This window comes from Hippichthys cyanospilos, chromosome 21 (assembly GCF_059441005.1).
Source record: "Hippichthys cyanospilos isolate Australia breed blue-spotted pipefish chromosome 21, RoL_Hcya_1.0, whole genome shotgun sequence".
Lineage (NCBI taxonomy): Eukaryota > Metazoa > Chordata > Actinopteri > Syngnathiformes > Syngnathidae > Hippichthys > Hippichthys cyanospilos.
In genome coordinates this window covers 4,286,298-4,307,422 of record NC_142389.1, presented here as the reverse complement: position 1 = coordinate 4,307,422, position 21,125 = coordinate 4,286,298, and the positions used below count along the sequence as shown (strand labels likewise).

The window sequence follows — 21,125 nt, the reverse complement described above, 5'->3', positions numbered from 1 at the left end:
TAATAATACCTCGCCCGTGCTCACCAAAGCTCATCAACAGAGCCATCCTGGCATTTAATTTTCTCTGTCGCTCGTTTCCATTCAACCTCTTGTTTCAAAGCGACCTAGTTAATTACTTTAGCCCGTATTGTGAGCTTGGCATTACGGCTTTCACTCAAGGCAGCTATCGGGGATCGCGCTTTGAGATGAATAGTGATAATGATGGGAGGCGATCAAGGGGAACAGACGAAAGGGCAGAAAATGATCTGAGACAGAAGGAGAGGTAGAGCTGCCTGGAAGAAAAAAAAATGGTGGCTGATAAGCCTCAGGATATGGCACCAACGACGGTCATCCAACCTTTTTACCTTTTGGGCTGTTTGAATTTGTTTATATGTTCAGCAGGTTTTTGCACACTGGCACCTTACGGTATATGCAACTATGCTATGCTCACATCCTATTTTCTTCCATGATAGTTTTGAATTTGTAAAAACTTAACATGATTATTTAACAACAAAGACAATTTTAACCACTTTATTTCCGATGACTGTAAAAATGCGTATAATTTTTGCTCATTTTAGTGGTGCGTTCAGTTGACTATAGCACATTTAGCTATTGACAATTCAATTGACATATATAGCAGATAGGGCAAACTGGACACATTTACCGCCCATTTGCAACAACCCCGGCTCGATGTAAGCTGTGCTTCAGGCCATGTCCAGAATGGGTGGCCGTAGCATAAGCCTGGAAAAAAAAAAAACACATGCCACATAACTTAATTTGCTTTATTATACCAATTTGCTGGAAACATTTGCCAAAATCACAGTCATCTACCATCAATACCCCAAATGAGGGCATATACGACGGTCACCCCTCCAGTAACGATACAGAGACAAGCAATTCAAGTGTTGACAGCCTGTAAACACCAACCGCCCTTTATTTAAACGTACGCGTTTGACTTTGCTGTCCTCAGGCTCACTGACACCGCAGGCCACGAGGCAGCTCATCACTCGCCTCCCGCGCCACTCCGCAACGTGTTTACCGACAACAGGTGAGTCCACTCGATCTCTAAATCCTCGCCGGGACGCGCCCAGCCTTGTCCCGCGGGAGCTAAGTGTTGATCAATGCAACGAGCCGGTGTGGGAGGACAGAGGGAAGGGAGCCAGACGGGAGAGAAAGGCCACTGCCATCGCTCTTCCCTCGATGCTCAGGATCTGGATCCGCTGGGCTCCCGGGCTAAATTAAAACAACCGGCGTCTCATTGATTCTAGCGTTGACAGGGACCATACATCACCTCATACATAGCCAGGGAGAGGGGACAAGAGTGGGGAGGGTGCGAGAAGGGGAGGGGTGGAGAGAAACAACGAAATAATACAGTGGGACAAAGTCATACCGGGAGAAAAGACGGAAGGGGGACTTACGGGAAAAAATGACGGGGAACAAAGTCCGTCAAGCGTGGCGAGGAGAAAGATAGGTCGGGGGAGAATGATGAGGAAAAGAGGAAAGAAAATTCATAGCTATTTATGTTGTGAAAAAAATAAGCTAGGGTGAAATGGAAAGGGAAAGATATTTGGAAGCTAAGCCAAATGAGAGTTTTCTATTTGCCTGCTGTGTGAGTCGCACGTTTTTCGTCACCAAGTTTATGAAATCATGCTCGTGAAAATGAACGTAATCCAATTTTGATGTAGAATAATGCACCATCGCCAACATATCAGATCTTCATGCGTGACTGTTTCGAAGGGAGCAAAGACAAATAGTTCTCTAAAAGTATTCTGTTCAAATTGTGATAGGGAAAAATGCCGGTGAATGGTGTTTTTATGTATTTGTTTTTTTTTTAAACAAAAATAATGCACATCTTCAAGCATAACGCTTTTGGAAGGAAGTCAAGTCAAAAACACTTTAACCACCATGTTATGTTTTTGGGGGACAAAATAAACTGCAATAATCTCCCTGGGTCATTTTGACCCGTGATGTATTTGGTCACCCAAACTTGTCAGAAATGCAGAAAAGCCAAATCCAATAATTTAGTTTTAACCACTGATGTAGGTTAATTTCCAATACTATGCAAAACCCTTTAAAAAAAAGAAAAAACACTCATGAAGCAACAAAGGCAATACTTGATTTATAGCCATGTGTTATGCTTGATTATTGGAGATAGTATAGTCTAACATCCTGGGTCAATTTGACCCAGGATACTCTGTATTTACCCAAAGGTATCATAAACATTTTTTTGGTTGCAATCTTGATTAATACACAAATATATTCCCCTCCTCACAAAAAGCAATAATATTCTTGGGTCATTTTGACTCGTTTTACATTTTTTGTCAAAAAAAGTGGCAAAGATTTTATAAATTATAAATTGATATGTTTGTTTCACATGACCCAAGCAGAAGTCTTCTATAATAGATAATATTTAATTATGCCAATGTGTTCACGTTTATTTATTGGATATCGTAATAACAACCCAGGTCAATCTGACCCAGGATCATTTTAAATGACTCAAAAATTTTAGAATTACTGCACGTAATCTTGCTAGCCAACAAATCTTGTGACAGTTTTTTTTTCCCCTCCTCAGAAAACAGCAAGAATATTTTTGGGTCATTTTGACCCGTGTTCTACTTATTCATCAAATTAAAAAAAAAAAAAATTCATATGAATGCCTTTCTAAATGGGTATGTTTAGTACATATAAGCCAAGCAGAAGTCTTATAATAAAAAACTACGATGAACATTCACTTTCAAATGGGTCGGATTGACCCACAACGTAACAGGAGTATTAATTAAAACCCCACAAGCACAATAACCAGATAAAAACATTTTATCTCGACTTACTTACACAAATAAAGAAAAACTGACTGATTTGCATTCCCCAGTCTACCATGTATCCTATTATCTTTTTGGACAAAAATATTCACGTTAAAATAACAGCGACGACGTATATTTTTCACTCGGTAAACACAGATTAGAGAAGAGATTGTTCACTGACACAGCTGTTGCCGCACGAAATCTCAATGGCCCCGAAAGTGCTGCCTTCGACAGCATTAGCTAAATGGCGCCATTACGGCGCTTCCTTTTCCCAGTTGCCGAACACTTACTACCCCCCGAAAGAAACTGCGCCAGCAGAGAAAATGTTGCCTAAAAACTGTTGGTTTTCACAATCACCCAGCAAGATGAATGCTGCAATTTAGACTTAATAAAGCATGGAACTTAAAAACGCACTTCCAGAAGGTTTATTTACACATAGTTGAGTGCTGCTCACTGACATTTTCCCGGCGCAAAATGGCTTCTCTGTTCATTAGGTTGGTGTCATAATCCACTCAAAAATATGTCAATCTTCTGGTTATCAGAAAGTTTAAGGTTCTTTGGCTAATCAGCAGTCTTTGAGGTTAACGTGTAGCTCCGCCCACTAGGTCAGGGGTCGGCAACCTTCAGGACACACAAAAAAGCCATTCTGAATGTCCCTCAACAAGGTTGGATAAAAAAGCGGGACCCAAAAAAAACCTTTTGACATCTAGTGAGGAAAATGCTACAAAAAATATGAATAAATAAATAAAATAAACATTTAAATGATTGACTTGCCCCACCCAAAAATGTATAATTTTTCTTGTTACCATTGTATTGCATGTGGATTGAGCAGTCATTCAAGTATTGAAGAAAGGAATATTTCAAATATACCTTTTTTTTGGTTGTTTTAAGAATCCGGACATTACTTCATTCAATGCCAGGGATGTATTTTCACGTTTTAAAAAAAAAAAATGCGGACATTAAATCACAAATTAGTATTAAAGTAAGTATTAAATACTTAACTACATTAAGGTAATTAATTTCCAGATATCTAAGTACTAAATCAATGTTTTAATATCTGGAAGTGAATGTCTGGACTCTTAAAAAAACGTAAATATACGTCCCTGGCAGTGAATGAGTTAAATCCCTGTGTGTTTTTGTCAAGTTTTCGACAAGAGGTTGATCCTGTAAAGCAAGAAAAAAAAAATGTCAGATTCACAGAGGACATAGACAAAATTAGTAACTTGAATACTCAATCCATTATTTTGGGTAGTTAAGTGCTAAAGAAATGGGTTTATATATATATATATATATATATATATATATATATATATATATATATATATATATATATATATATATATATATATATATATATATGGAACCAAATACCTTTTTTGTGCGTTTATTCTATAGTGTATTAGCACATTCCCTGCCAGCCCAGTAAAAATAGATTTGACGTCCATAGCCGTCATTGGCAGTGAATGACTTCAACGGCCCTTTGTGAGTTTTCCATCTTATTTGCCACTTTGCAACAATCCATTCATTTCCATGCCTATTGACTCCGCATTGTTTACCGCCACTCGCGGCGAAAACCTGGCAATTGTGCGGCGCGGCTCAAACCTTTCCCCCTGTGGCATTTTCCCGTTTGCTGCAAATGGAAAGCTGCCATTGGTCATCAGCATGAAAAAGCATTCCAAGATGCTCGCACGGCGCTCTGGGGTGAAACAACAGCAAGCCGACCCCTCCTTTCCCACCTGTCCACGTTCTTTCTGATAGACAAGCAATATGCTAATAAGCCAAGTGAATATTTGGAGTGTGTGTGTGTCCAGCTGCTCTCCCGGCCGCCGTGGCTATTAATGAGCGCTACCGAGCAGCAGAGCATGACACACACCAGCTGGGTGCACACATACCTCCACTGAGAGAGACGTGGCGTGCCAATGAGACGGGAAGAAAATGCTATAAAGGAAGAGAAACCCTTATTTACATTACATATGGCGAGGAGGGTTCATCCAAATTGGCGGACCTCTCAATGCTCTGTGCTTTAATCTCAAGTAGTTTCCCAACAGGTTGAATAAAAGCAGGGGTGTAAAATTGTGGCAAACACGCTCGACTGGTCGCTCGCTGAAGTAGATTTGGTTTAGGAAGAAAAAGTCCGCTGAAAAAAGAATGTATTTTGTAAAAAAGGAACACTGTGAGGGAAACGTGTGGAAATGCGCTTTGCTTTTGCGCTGTGTACCGTATTTTCCGCACATATAACGCGCAGCGGATTATAAGGCGCACCTTCAGTAAATGGCCTATTTTAAAACAATGTTCGTATATAAGGCGCACTGCATTATAAGACGCATAGAATAGAAGCTACAGTAGTATATAAAAGGAACACTGTGGTGGAAACGTGTGGAAATGCGCTTTGCTTTTGCGCTGTGTACCGTATTTTCCGCACTTATGAGGTGCACCGGATTATAAGGCACACCATCAGTAAATGGCCTATTTTAAAACAATTTTCATATATAAGGTGCACTGCATTATAAGGCGCATAGAATAGAAGCTACAGTAGTATATAAAAGGAACACTGTGGTGGAAACGTGTGGAAATGCGCTTTGCTTTTGCGCTGTGTACCGTATTTTCCGCACTTATGAGGTGCACCGGATTATAAGGCACACCATCAGTAAATGGCCTATTTTAAAACAATTTTCATATATAAGGTGCACTGCATTATAAGGCGCATAGAATAGAAGCTACAGTAGTTTTAAAAAAGAACACTGTGGTAGAAACGTGTGGAAATGCGCTTTGTTTTTGCGCTGTGTCCCGTATTTTCCGTACTTATGAGGTGCACCGGATTATAAGGCGCACCTTCAGAATATTGCCTATTTTAAAACATTTTTTATATATAAGGTGCACTGCATTATAAGGCGCATAGAATAGAAGCTACAGTAGTTTTAAAAAAGAACACTGTGGTAGAAACGTGTGGAAATGCGCTTTGTTTTTGCGCTGTGTCCCGTATTTTCCGTACTTATGAGGTGCACCGGATTATAAGGCGCACCTTCAGAATATTGCCTATTTTAAAACATTTTTTATATATAAGGTGCACTGCATTATAAGGCGCATAGAATAGAAGGTACAGTAGTATAAAAAAGGAACACTGTGGTGGAAACGTGTGGAAATGCGCTTTGCTTTTGCGCTGTGTACCGTATTTTCCGCATTTATGAGGTGCACCGGATTATAAAGGGCACCTTGAGAAAATGGCCTATTTTAAAACAATTTTCATATATGAGGTGCACTGCATTATAAGGCGCATAGAATAGAAGCTACAGTAGTATAAAAAAGGAACACTGTGGTGGAAACGTGTGGAAATGCGCTTTGCTTTTGCGCTGTGTCCCGTATTTTCCGTACTTATGAGGTGCACCGGATTATAAGGCGCACCTTCAGAATATTGCCTATTTTAAAACATTTTTTATATATAAGGTGCACTGCATTATAAGGCGCATAGAATAGAAGGTACAGTAGTATAAAAAAGGAACACTGTGGTGGAAACGTGTGGAAATGCGCTTTGCTTTTGCGCTGTGTACCGTATTTGTATAGATACATTGGCTGATGTAAATCTCGGGGCAACAAAGTGTGGGTACCCCCCGAATGAAAAAGTACTTTACTCGAGGGCTACGCCAACATTTTTGCCGTTTAATTTCCTGTTTTTGCCGTCAAACGAAATCACAGTAATAATTGGATTAACAAACAAGCCCCCCAAAACAAAAGAAGTTGTCAGTTTGATTTGAGTGTGTTTGCTTTTCTTCCCCGTGGGTGTGTTGTTGGACTGCCCTGCGTGGCGTAATTTTGTTGTTTGGCTCACGTTGGCAGGGTCTATCCCTGGTGGCAGAAACGTATTGGATTTTAATCCACTTTTTGAGCCAGGCTCAGGGAATCCAATCACATGCATTCTTTTTTTTTTTTTTACAGCCATATCCTTGTTGGAAAGAAAAACATTGGGATTGTGTCACGTCTTCATCCTTTCTTTAGATTTTGCATCTATCTGGGCACTGAATTTATATTTCAGCGGTTCCAAAATGGGGGTCCAACTACCCCAGAGGGTACGTGAAGGCATTTGAGAGTACATAAGCTACATGGGGTTACAGATATTAAGTATTAAAAGGTTTTCTGCAGGTATCAGCAAATCTGACTTTTTAATACATTGACAGGAACGCTGTATTTTCGAATTGAGAGCAAATTGATGGGAACATGTGGAGACTAATTTGCAAAATGGTGCCTACCTTCAATACATTCTTTGCAATAGCTATAAGAATAATAGCTGTACACTACTTTTAATCTGTTCACATAGCATAAATATCATATTAACCCTTTAATCAAATTTGACTATTAACTGATTATTTAGCCAGTGGTTGTCAAGCTTTTTCACTGACGTACCCATTCAGAATTTTTTTACAGCTTAAGTCACCTCTAACCAGCACAAAGCATTTTTTAATTAAAGAAAAAAATGATTTATTCAGCAATGCCAGAAGATAACTTGTGTACTATGGTCTTTTAATTCCCATTGGCTGAAAAATGGTGTGTCTAATGACGATGAACAGCTGTATAAAACTAAACAAAATAAATACGTAAATGTTTTACAAATAAGTAACTATAACACAATGTAGCAATAAAATGTTTCGTGTACTAATTAGCTTGCTTTTAATTTGAAAAACAAAATATGTACTGTTCTTATTAGGGTAATCAAAATATTTATAGGGCAATATTTTTTTTTTAAGAACTGTGATACCCGCCCTGACAGTGGTTCTTCTTTCTATAATGTACCACCTTTTAATAAGTACCACCTAACCAGAGCAAAAAAAAAAAAAAAAAAAAAAAAAAAAAAAAAAAATATATATATATATATATATATATATATATATATATATATATATATATATATATATATATATATATATATATATATATATATATATATATATATATATAATCCAACATTTTGTAAAGGAGTCATAACACAATTTAGCAACAAGTTGCTTCATGTTCCAATTAATTTACTCTTAATTTGAAATGAAAACTAGTTTTCCTCTCGCAGCACTAAAAAGCGCCTTAACCTTCGCTTAAATCTATTCACACGTTGCAAGCCTCACCTTTGGCCATCAACGTGGCCGTGAGAATTGCCGGGTGTAAAAAGAAGCAGCTCAGGATTGACTTTACCTCAAGCACACCCGTGTTTACTTCAGTGACGTTTCCTTGTGGCGACCCCTCCCCATAGTTGGTCCCCAAACATTTTGTGTCAATCTAAAAATCCACCAAGTAATCTGAAGAACTCGATGAAAAAGAAATCTGAGGAACGTGAATAAAGAGTCTCGGTTTGGTTGTATGTTTAAAGAACTACTTTTGCATCTATCATACATCCAAAGCCATTTGTTTCCATCGCCTATTTCCAACAGCTTTTAAATATCCCCCGCTGTTCCTTTTAAGAGTTACATCAACGAAAAGCATTGAAAGTGCACTGTGCTCTGACATAGCTTCACCCATTATCCAACCTGAACCGCCTATCTACTCAAAAATGCATCACTGGACTATTCTATTCTGCAGCTAACGGCACATGAGATGGCCACGCGGGTAAAAATGACAGGTGAAAAAAAATATGGCGGTGGAGGAGACCAGAGTAACGATGAAAGATTTATGACGGGCGTCGAGAGCCAGGGGCTTCTTTATTAGCCTATTATCAACCAAATCGGCCCCACTGAGATGTAGCTGTGATCTCCTCTCGGATCTGAATCCCGCCCCCAACTTTTCAGATCACCGTTTGTAAACTAACTCGGCCATACCTCAGATTTCTGTGAATTCTATCTATTTACGCCGTATATCCTTTTGCTCAAGTCGACCTCGATTCATGCTTTTTGATACCGGATATGAAAAGGCTCCACAACACTATTCAAGATCATTCAAAACGTTATTCTGCTACGGTGACCTACAGACGGCGTGAGGTCAACTACACACCAACCCGATAATTGTCGTCGTGGTCCCCTGCGCCGTTGGCCTCGGTTCAAAAAAATCACCGTGAACATATTGTCGCAAGGCCATCTGTTATGTATCTTCTGTGCGTGCTTTTGATGTAGTTCGCCTCCGTGCCATAGGTGGCGATAATCACTGTTCCCATCACGGTGTGCATTTTGCATTTTAATTGCAATCACACCACATCGCAAAAACAAAGCCTTTTCCCTGGGGTCGCCGGCGCCCCTCATTATACCCCCCCCGTCCTCTACGCGGGTGTGTTGAATATTATGTGGGTAATTTCACGTATAATCTCATTCCTTCATGTAACAACAACCCCTACATTATATTTTAAATATCTTCCGCCTGTGTTTTGCCCCACGCTATTGTGTAAACACTTTCTCTCTCGTCCGTTTATCCGCCTGCCCTCCGAAACCCAGGAGGCCCCTTAATCAATAGCGAGTCACCCCCCCTTGCACATTTTCCCTCCGCTAGCCCTCTGCCAACCCGCACGTCTTTCTCTCCGCTCCGGCCCTTGCAGATGCATCGAAGGCACCTGAGGTGGACCAGGTTAACGTTCTGGCAGTTTGAGATATGCTGGTGACATTTCAATCTGGCATCTGTTTTATCGCAGCTGATTTAAGGAATGGGAGGGATGGTGAAGGTGGATACGCTCCTCGTGAGATGCTCCTCGCTGGAGATTGTGGAGGAACGCGTGTGGCAAAAGAACCTGTTTGCTGTTGCGTGGAAGACTCTGAATGGAAGCATATGGTCACGACGCCCCCAAGTGGCAGGTTAATGAACTCTTAGAACTAAAACTAGACTGCAGCGATGCAACAGAGAAAATAAAAGAGCGTTTGTTAATGCAGTGCTTTGGAATGAGGTAGAAATGCGTGGGTAGCGCAAAAAAAAAAAAACAAGGAGCAATCTGTATTCCGCTTGGCTCAAACATGACCTTTGCGAGGATTAATAAAAACCTAATAGAAATAATAAAAAAGAGGTAATGAGAATGTTGGATGCAGAGGCAATTATGGGAGAAATGAGCTGGAGAATGTAGTGTGAGGAAAATAGAAAGTGATGGAGCGAGAGGACAAAGGCAAAGCCCGGGTAGAAATGCAACATGGGCAGCGTCATGGGAGGGATCCATTATAGTGTGTGATCACATTTCAGTTGTTTTTGAGCAAAAAAAAAAAAAACAAATGTATGTTTCAGTTGTGTGTGCAGTGTTTCAGTAAGGTGAACAGGCACAAAAGTTTCAGCAAAAACTTGTGTATGAGAGGATTTCAACTGTGTGAGAGTGTTTCGGGTTTGTGCAAAAGAATATCAGCTGTTTTTAAGCAGATTGATTCAGTATTTTAGTAACTGGCCAAAAGTTGTGTGTGTGTGAGAGCATTTCAGCTTTCTGCATAAGTGTGTTTCAGTTGTGTGTGAGATTGATTCAGCTCTTTGCATAAATGTTTCAATAAAGCGTAGGGGCACACAGGTTTGAGGAAAAACCTATGTATGAGAGCATTTCATTTGTGTGTGAGATGGTTTCAGTACTGCGCATGAGAATTTCAGCTGTGTTCATGAGAATGTTTCAGCATTTTAATGACTGGCAAAAATCCCTGTTGTGTATGAGAGCATTTCAACTTTCTGCATGAGAGCTTTTCAGTTGTGTGTATGAGACTGAATCAGCTGTGTGTACGAAAATGTTTCAGAAAGGGGTATGGGCACATAAGTTTCAGCAAAAACGTGTCTATGAGAGCATTTCAGCTGTGTGTGAGAGTGTTTCGGTTTTGTGCAAAAAAATGTCAGCTGTTTTTATCAGATTGATTCAATATTTTAGTCGGGCAAAAATCTCTGTGTGTGAGAGCATTTCAGCTTTCCGCATGAGTGTGTTTCAGTTGCGTGAGAGATTCATTCAGCTCTGTGCAAAAATGTTTCAGTAAGGCGTAGGGGCACACAGGTTTCAGCAAAAACCTATGTATGAGAGCATTTCATCTGTATGTGAGAGGGTTTCAGTACTGTGCACGAGAATTTTTCAGGATTTTAAATACTGGCAAAAATCATTTGTCTATGAGAACATTTCAGCTTCCTGTATGTTTGGTGTATGAGCACATTTCAGTTGTGGTAATAATGAAAAAAAAATGTCAGTAATGTGAATGAGAGAGCTTCAGTTGTGATTAAGAGAGTGTTTCATTTGAATGTATGAGATTATTTGAATATGGTGTATGAGCACTTTTCAGTTGTGGTGATGCGCAAAACAACAGTAATCAGTATGAGAGTTTCAGAGTGAGATGAGAGTTTTTTTTTATCTATACGTAAGAGTGTATAAGCACATTTCAACATACATATGTGAGAGTTTCACTTATGTGTATGAGAGCATTCTGATATTGTGTGTGAGTGACTTTCAATTGTTTGAGCACATATATCAGACTTTCAGTTGTATGTATAAGTTAGTTATGCATATGAGAGGGTTTCCGTTTGGTCTATGAGGACATTTCAGTAGTGTGTATGCACCCAAAAAAAAAAAAAAAGTGAACTTTCAATAAGCAGGACAAAATGAGGGATGAAATGAATAAGAAGAGGAAGTAGGATTACTACATGTCCATCTGGCACTTTCACTCCCGTTTTATTTGATATGAATTCAATAAGCGATGGCTGAGCCGTGCGCCCGAGTGTAATTACCAGCAGAACAGCGGGGGCATTGTGAGTTTTGCCGCCGTCTAAACGCTCCCCTGCTCGCTTCCAGGTCAGCTCTGATCTCATGTGAAAATGTCAATTACCAACTTACAGCCCGTCAGGGAGAGATGAGAGGGAGGGTGGCGGCAAGTAGGGGTTAGCCAGTGAATTTTTCAAAATGGCAAATTACGCGAGATAGACATGGCTGACATCGCACCTTGAAGAAACAAAGCAAAAGGATTAGGACGGATCACAAAGTCTTCGTAAATGCTTTCGTAAACGTATCGAATACGTCAGTAGGCGTAAAATGTCAGGAATTCACCTTTTTGACAAAGTGGAAGACAAAGTTTTTTCATCCCCGCTTTACAGCGTTTTTCCCACTTTACAGCATTAACAGCAGTCATGACCTGTGGGGTTGGCTGTGCTTATGTTGCTTTGCCTCCCTCTTCAGGCGCTCTTATTTTCTGGTTGCGTCAAAAACGGCCTGTGCCGTGTTTTGTCCAATCCTTCAAATGCATTTCACGTCAAAGGGAAAGCATTGAAATAATATACCAGGGAGCTGAAATTTCACCCTAATATTAACACTACCAGAAGTGTGCCATCCCTTGCCTAAAATCCTACAGGAAATATGTCAAAGAAAATGACCCCAAAATGGTCAAACTACTGCACACGTGTAATAAAATCCAACTTTTGTAAAACATCCCGCGAAACTAGTGATCTTGTATTCTCAAGATTATTTATTCAATTTAGTTGCATGCTTGTTACTTGTGTATTACTGTAGGGGGATTTTCATTCTCTGCTTGTTCCCCACTGTTATCTTTTATCTTGTGAAGATTAAAAAAAAAAAAAGTACCTCATGGGTCTCCTGGCGTCCCAGTAGTTTGAAGTGAAGAATGAACAGAAAGCACAATTCATGCTTTCTGCATTCTTGTTGTAATTGCTTTCCAACACAGGATATTTCAGAAACAGCGATCAAAGAAAGAAAATCCTCTTCCCTTTTCACATTTTTATCTCATATCGGAACCTAAGAGTCAAGAGAATACATTACATTTGGGATATGCTAAATTAACTTTGCTTTAATGACATCGTATGCATACGGTATGTTCGAGAGCGTGGATGAAATGGGCGCTCACTCAAATTGAGCAGTGAATTCGAAAGAATACACTCGTTAATCAAAGATAAAAGAAAAAATAAAATGTTTTTTGAGTATTATATTGCTTCAGGTGGATGTACTACAAATATTACGCAATGTTCTCTAATTAGTTTATTGCTTCTGCCACACATAACGTAACGCACCGATTTTACGTAACACGTAATGTTCCATGAATGTTATATTTCTGCCAGTGTATGTACTGCACATGATTTTCTCTAATTGTTTTATCGCTGCTAGCGTACGTACTGGATATTCCGTAATGTTCGCTGATTGGTTTAGCATTGCTAGCGTACGTACTGCATGTGTTCCTTCTATTACGTACCTGTATCGACGGCAAAAAGTCCAACGGTCCAATTTCGCTGAGTAATATTTTTGTCAAAATGCAGAAGTTATAAACCTTTTAAAGGATTTTCACCATTTTTTAGAAAAAAACATCTGTCAAACGTTTTCTGTCATACATTTTTCTTCAGGTTAAACTGTATTTGTTTACGGTATTTGTTAATGTATTATTATTATTTTTTGTTCCTTTGAATATATATAGACATATTATATATTTGTAAAATTTCAGGTACTTTTTTCAGTTTCAGACTAACCTGTAACCCGTATAAAGCATATAAATCTGTTAACATTTGTTAAAAGTTGATTTATATTGCTTTTTTAATTTTGTTAATGTTTTAGGTATACTTTTACAATTTTATAGATAATGATCTAATTGTGGTAAGTTGGAGGCAAAAATAAGAAGTACTGCACTATGCTAACGGGAAAAGGCTTTGAGAATCTCAGCTTTGTTAGCATAGCGCTAAGATAGCTAGTACGGCCTACGAGACGTGGATGGAAAACCTAAACCTAAACCTAAAACGTTAACCGCTTCTGATTTGAAATGAAAAACGAAAACCTTTAGATTTATTAGCACGGCTAAATTAAGGGCTACATTAATGTTTTATACATTTTCCTTCAGGTTAAACTGTATTTGTTTACAATATTTGTTCATGTATTATTATATATTTTTTATTCCTTTGAATATATATAGACATATATTTTTAAAATTTCAGGTACTTTTTTCAGTTTCAGACTAACCTGTAACCCGTATAAAGCATATAAATCCGTTAACATTTGTTAAAAGTTGATTTATATTGCTTTTTTAATTTTGTTAATGTTAAATAGGAAACAGTTTTAGGTATACTTTTACAATTTGTATAGATAATAATCTAATTGTGGCAAGTTGGAGGCAAAAATAAGAAGCACTGCACTATGCTAACGGGAGAAGGCGTCGAGAATCTCAGCTTTGTTAGCATAGCGCTAAGCTAGTTAGTATGGCCTACGTGGATGGAAAACCCAAAGCGGAAAACCTCCCTTGATTTGAAATGAAAAACGAAAACCTTTAGATTTATTAGCGCGGCTACATTCGCCGTAAAAGACAATGCAGACCTTAATATGTGCATTTTCATTTTCTGTACACTTTTCTCCCGAGTCTCCCTGTGAGCTTCGGCCAATCCCAGCTGACTTAACGAGGGAAGTGAGATGCACCTTGAACTGGTTGCCAATGCCAGCATACATATTGAATGAATTCATCTGCTTCATTTATGCGCCTACATGACTCCATATTTTCCCAGCGCAATTTAGTCTAAATGAATTAGCCGTTTCTTTTATGCTCCTTTTATTCATTCCCTTCCTTCTTTTTCACGGGGGTTTACCTCGTTGCCTTGACGCGCGACATCAACTCCCGATCCGCGTCATCTTTGACGTATGCTTTGAATTCTTAGTGTGCACTTATATTGAAGCTCTAACAATTGTTTTGGTGGAGCTATATGAATGGTAATGCGTTACTTACTCGTTCTTCCTCTCCCTGGGTATATATGAAGATATATTTGTCGCAAATATGATTGATACGTGCATGTTATTTGATTATATATTTCAATGGCGCCGTGTAATAAGGCAACATGTATGCATTAAGGTTTTGTTGTCATGCCCGTATCCATCTATCCGTGCATCCATCAGCAATCGCCCCCCCCTAGCTTTATATCAACCCATTCATCCCGCCATGTTTCCTACCCCCCCGTCTCTTCTGCCCCCCCCCCCCTCCCCCACCAATGCGTGCCAGTGGGAGTGGTCTGCCCTTGATCTGCTCTCAGAACAAACAGGCTGGTAAACATCATGAAACATTTAGAGGAGGCAGAGCAGCCTTCTCTCTAATTCGCACTGGCAAGCCAGAGATGCAAAACAGCGGATGCTCCCAGAGCTTGCACCGACAGATGGCTGACATACACAGCGTATGTACTGTACATTTTATGTCAAAAAAAGAAAATTCAAGGGTAACTTTTTAAGGAATCATATTTGCTTGTCACATTTTTTGTGTGAAAATCTCGGTTTTTCACACCAAATTTGCATTTTTTTCGCTTAGCTCAATTTATTTGATAATGTCCAATCCATTTGTGTCCATTGTTGCGTCCATTCTCTCTTAGCAAGACACCGGGATGTCCTCTATTGAGGACACTAGGATTTAGCGGGGTACCTCAAATATTTGGACTCAAATAATTGGAGTGTTAGCTGGTGTTTTGGGCCAAAAAAAGAAGGAAAATGGCAAATAATACCTCAAACTCCAAAACGCAGTTCCCAATCCAAAAAAGGGTTGACCTAAAGTTTGACCCTAATTTCTGGGTTGTTTTATAAAACAACTCAATTGTTGGGATTGCCTTGTGCAAATCAACACGGAATGTTGGATCAAATTGATGTTTGGTCCTTTATTTTGGCCCTTTTATGTGTTATTATTAATCCAACGACTTTTAGAGTCCATCGGCCCATAGCTTTTTGTTGCTCAAGGGGTGGGGGGGGAGGGTAAAAAGTTTCTGCAACTCTCAGCAAATTTAATTCAAAGCTTTTAAATGCTCTGCTGGAGTTATTTGCTTCTTTTCAAATTAACGGTAAATTAATTGGAACATCAAGCAACTGATTGCTTGTGTTTTCCTTAACAAACCCTACCTTTATTTATTTATTTATTTATTGCATCCAAAAATGCTTGTATTGGGATACTTGGCTTGAAAAAAAAACAAAAATCTCCACTGCTGTAAACCATGCCAATTGTCACATTTGGTTTTCCCGTCACAAAAAAAAAAAAAGCCTCCCTTGAAAGGTTCTCTTCAACTCACTAGGTCGCCTCGTGCTCACATATAGTTATTTATGATTTTGCATTACCTCCGAGGTTGCTTAAATGGAGCAGAGCTGCTTTGGGATCTAACCTGCATGTAAACACCTTACCTCAAATGTCCCCCCCCAAGTCTGGAGATATTTCTGTAAAAAAAGTGATTTCCCAAAGAAACGTTCCTCGGCGTGTTCCCGCAAATAAATTAGTTCCAAGGAGGTTTTGTTTTCGATGTGGTTTGCCTTTTCTGTTAGCGGAATGATTTTGGATGGAAGGGCGGCACGACGACCTGTTATATTTAAATTGAATCAGAATCTCTGCTGGGTTTTTTTGTTGTTGTTGTTTATTGTTTGAGAAGGCAATTGGCTTTGGCTTAAGCTTGCCAGTTTACAATTCTCCTTGTCCGTCGTTTTCTTCCCCAAGTCAATATGTTGATTACCTTGAAATAAATGTTTTCTTTGGACCCGATTGAATGTTGGCCAGCGGCCCGATTTTCTAGTTTTTTTTCCTACCCTTTCACACCATTGGAAATATCCACTCGGATCAATATGTCATGAATCCGGTTGAGCCGTTTATCCGCGCCAAATTAGGTGGCCAAGGCATTTCCATATATATATATATATATATATATATATATATATATATATATATATATATATATATATATATATATATATATATATATATATATATTGTGTCCACTGTAGTGGACATTTGTTTTTGGTCTATATCTTATCCTTCTAGTAGGTCCTAGTGTGATCAGCAGAGGGCATCCTGGCGTTTCCTGTGATTTGTCATGTGTTTGGGAAAGACGTGATTCACTTTGCTGTCTTGCTGAGACAAAATGGAGACAAAAGTTTACATCAATGATTAAGCTGTGTATCAGGAGGATATAATGTGTAAAATTGTAGGGACTGATGACTAGTTGGAAGTTACAATAAACAAATTGGCACGGGTTGCTCCATGGTGAATTTATTTGCTCTTAATTTGAAAAGAAAACTGTACAGCGATGTATACTTGAGCAAATTCCTTTTCATTTGAATTCAATATAGAAATGAAATGCATTAATTCTCGTTCATGCACTTTGCAAGCTATCCACATTTGGTTTTAACCCTATTTTTGTAAATGCTTTTAAAGGCCCCTCATAATTAGTTTTTTTTCCGTTTTTTTTCGTTCACTCAAATTTATCAGTTTTATTCATAAATATGAAGGTTAAATTTATTAACACCAGAAAAAAAAAAATCTTCTGTGACATGACACTTTTAAGATTTAGCCATTAACTGGTCTTTACCGCCACCTACTGTCTTGAGGTGAAACATGAGTCAACAAAGAATTTTCTGTTTGCTGACATAGTTTGACCGCCGCTCAACAGAATGTTGCAAAAATCGCAGGAAAATCAATGTTCTGAATCCTCTTAAAATGCATCTCAAAAATTGTAATTATAATGGTTTTATATGGTCCAAAATTTGGACAATCACAGAGGAAACAACAATGCAAAAAGTTGAAGAAACCCCGGTCTTGGTTGCATGCTTTTTATTTCTCCAAGTCAACTGAGGTCAGCTCCAGCTCACCTGGGACCCGAATGAGAACAAGCCGTAAAAAAACCCAATGGATGGCTGTTGTCCAATTCTAATAAAACACAATCAATAGACACACATTGCTGCGCCATTAATCTCCTGAACCGACGCTGATTGCTCTGGTCATTTTTTAAATTTTATTTTAATTAAATGTTCTGATGTAATAGATTTACTCATCATAATCCTTCAAGGGGAATTTCACCTCACACTTTGCTGGAATAATGTATTGCAGTCCAATTTATATATCCATAGAAAATTTTTTTTGGTCTGCATCTTTAAACTCATTCCAGCTACTGAACCGCGTCCCAAGTTTGCTCGGTAGATGACATCCTCATATTTGGGTGCAATGGAATAGAATAGAATAGAATAGAATAGAATAGAATAGAATAGAATAGAATAGAATGCCTTTATTGTCATTGTACATAAATAACAATGAAACTGTGCTACTCTGGTCCATGTTACTCATAATTAATAATATATAAATAAAGACTAAATAGAAAAAGAAACATGTTAATTTCCATGTGTATTTGTTTTGTTGTTATTTAGGGTGTTAACTCTTTCAGCGCCAAGCATTATTGGAAAAGGAAACCCTCTAGAGGGCCGGTATGTTTACCTTTTTCACTATGTAAATGTGAGTGCTGCCGTATGAAAGATTGACTTCCATTCTTCAGTTAGAATTGATGTAGGTAATAGCTGTGTTGTAAGTGTGGAAATACTGCCATCCAATGGTCACAGTTAGCGCTACAGTGCTCAATTAGCCTATATTAGGCAAGAATTAGTCAAGGGTGTCAGCTCTTCTCCACAAAAAACGTATTTGACCAGAATTTTATGATTAATTATTGTTACGATTTTAAAAGAGGAAAATTCTCATTCACGGCACTGAATGAGTTAATAGCTTCCGACTTTTTTGAGCCCGGTATCATTTACTTTTTCAACTTTGCTGTCTTGCTGAGACAAAATAGAAAAAAAAGTGGGCGATATAACACACTTTGACTTTAGTCATAAAAACGGCTTTTGGAAACGTTGACTTATGCTGAGTCGATTCCAGAATTCTCTCAAATGGCCACCTAACTTCGCAAGTGACAATGCAGCAAATTGCAGGTTTTAGAGCGGCGTTTACACACACTTATATAGCTCTGCGGGGATGGCCTTTGCTCCGATAGACTTGCTGACAACACGTTTGCAAAGTCCAGGTACGAAAACTCCAAAGTTTTCAAGTCAGTTAGCGGCGGACTCCAACGGAGAACAACACAGTTGCCCTTCATGAGGCTAATGTAAACGAGCCATTGATTTCATTAAAGCCTCCAGCATCAATTGCGAGAGGTGCTGTGAACTCCTCGTGCACCTTGGCATCCCTGTGGCATCCCTGTTTGATTAGCCTAAAGGTGTGTTTGGGGATATACGCCGAGATTAAAACCACTCTAGCTAGCATGCCGGTTTAGTTTTGCAATCGATACGGTTGTAAAATTCATACGTGTCCCGCGTTGATATGTTTGAGTTTTAGCTAAAAGACCGCCCCCGCCATTTTATTTACCGGCAAGCTATTAGACGACCGCTGCGACTGGGTTAATGACAAAGCCGACGGTGAAGTTGCGCTAACGTGATGCACGGCTGTGATTCTGCTCCTATCGATTTGATTCTTGAGCGTGCGCTCGTAGTCCGATGTTGAGTTTTATTCAGTTATGTTCGGTAAGGGTTTTATGTACTGAGGGAATTAGCTGCGGAGCCACTTGAGGACATGAGAGTGCTTTTTATATTCTCTTTATACTGACTTATAAAGCTCCTTGTCATAGTGGTGTGTTCATGCGCAAACATCTTATTTTGCTGTTATGTCATCAGTGCATATTTTTCATGTGGGTTTTAGCAATCTCCTAAAGTGCAGTTTTACATTTGAAAGCATTCTGCTTTCCCATGCAGATGCAATTAAGGCCAAAGGAGTCTTTCTTAATACTCTTCTGGCTGTCTGGAGCCTTTTGAATTAAATACATCACTTCTCTAACCCGCAAAGAGAACCGAGTGAGAAGGGACAGATTTTTATTTTATTTTTTTTTCATAGTGGCTTGGCTTCTTTACTCAGCCGTATTGATACAGTTTTTGATAGTGCTACTTTGATTGGATAGTTACTACTATCTTGAAATAATAACAAGAAATGTCAATTTGCAGAGGTTATGATTATAATTGTATAATTATCAGCTGCACCTTGACTTACAGAGTCCAAGTGAAGTCCGAGTCATAAAGGTCGGACTACAAGTTCAAGTCACAAAGGTCAGAGTCCACATTTCTGGAAATCTTGTAGGTGTGCCCGTGAGCTGAGTAAAAAAGGCCAGAATCCAAGCACAATTTGAATCACAAAGATCCAAGTCCAACGTAAGTCAGTCGCAAAGGTCCGCAACCGAGTGAAGTCCGAGTCACAAAGGTCAGAGTCCATATTTCTGGAAATCTTGTAGGTGTACCCGTGAGCTGAGTAGAAAAGGTCAGAATCCAAACACAGTCCGGATCACAAAGATCCAAGTCCAATGTAAGTCAGTCGCAAAGGTCTGCAACCGAGTCAAGTCCGAGTCACAAATGTCAGAGTCCACATTTCTGGAAATCTTGTAGGTGTACCTGTGAGCTGTAGAAAAGGTCAGAATCCAAACACAGTCCGGATCACAAAGATCCAAGTCCAATGTAAGTCAGTCGCAAAGTCTGCAACCGAGTCAAGTCCGAGTCACAAATGTCAGAGTCCACATTTCTGGAAATCTTGTAGGTGTACCTGTGAGCTGAGTAGAAAAGGTCAGAATTCAAACACAGTCCAGATCACAAAGATCCAAGTCCAACGTAAGTCAGTCGCAAAGGTCCGCAACCGAGCCATGTCCATGTCACAAAGGTCAAAGTCCATGTCAACTACCAGTTGGGGAAAATACCTTAAATAGGGGACAAAAAAAAATGTAAGCCAGGGACACTGTAACCCGGGGGTCCACTGTATTAGAATGTACAGTAAAAAACGATCCTACAACACTTCCTTGTCTTGAAATGGAAAAATACTGCTACTGTATTTCCATGAGTCTTTTGTTTCATTGGTCTTCTTAGTCATATTCACTCAGCATGTTCCGTGCACCCACCCACCTTTTTCTTCGCCTTTCAAATGTTTTCTGTGGTTGGAAAGAATGAGAGGAGGGGAGACGTTAATGCCGTGTTTGGGAATATGTGTCAGTTGGCAAAATAGGCTCCACATGCTGGTCCACATGGTCCAGGTCTACAATGTGTACTTAGCTTCAACTAATTTAGCTTTTTTTGTTCATCTGTCTTTGTTGCCTTTCACCCACATGAACTCGATTTCGATGCTTCTCTTCCTTTTTCTTTACAGAGCTCTGTTTTTTGTACTCCCACCATCCCCGTGTCAACACAAGCAAATCAGACTTTGGGAACATAATACGCCGTCTCCAATCGGCCTTAAATCCAAAGCGTGCGTTTGCGAATGTGCGCGTGATCATGTTGTCGTTTAAAATGCGGCTTTGCTGCTGCAATGGGAGTCTTTCGGTTCACCGTTTGGCATTTTAAACTTTATTCCGTGTCTTATTGCCGTAATAATGGAGACCAGCAGCAGCGGGGAGACAAACACATTTTTATCGGTAGAGGTTTTGCTTACACTCAGTCAACGAGGGTTGATGAGGAAATTAAGACAGTTTATCGGTGCGTATATTTTACGCCGGCGGTGATAAATTCGGAGGTTTCTGGCACTATTTCAAGGGCAAGATGAGTTGCAGGTTTGGGAATCTGTTTTCATTTTTGATGACTGATTTTTATCGACGTTTGTCTTTGAAAAAGGAACATCTTCATTTGTTGTTTCAGTGGTGCTTATTTTCAAA

At 39.2% G+C, this 21,125-nt stretch overlaps 1 protein-coding gene across 1 annotated transcript in view; it reads left to right on the top strand.

Moving 5' to 3' along the window:
• The first annotated feature begins 1,008 nt into the window (after positions 1-1,008).
• The window catches only part of col16a1 (collagen, type XVI, alpha 1), an 83,240-nt gene continuing 63,123 nt past the window's right edge, over positions 1,009-21,125 (top strand). The window contains exon 1 of the mRNA XM_088404649.1: positions 1,009-1,027. The gene's annotated coding sequence lies outside the window, so the exon portion shown is untranslated. The remainder of the gene's footprint in view (positions 1,028-21,125) is intronic.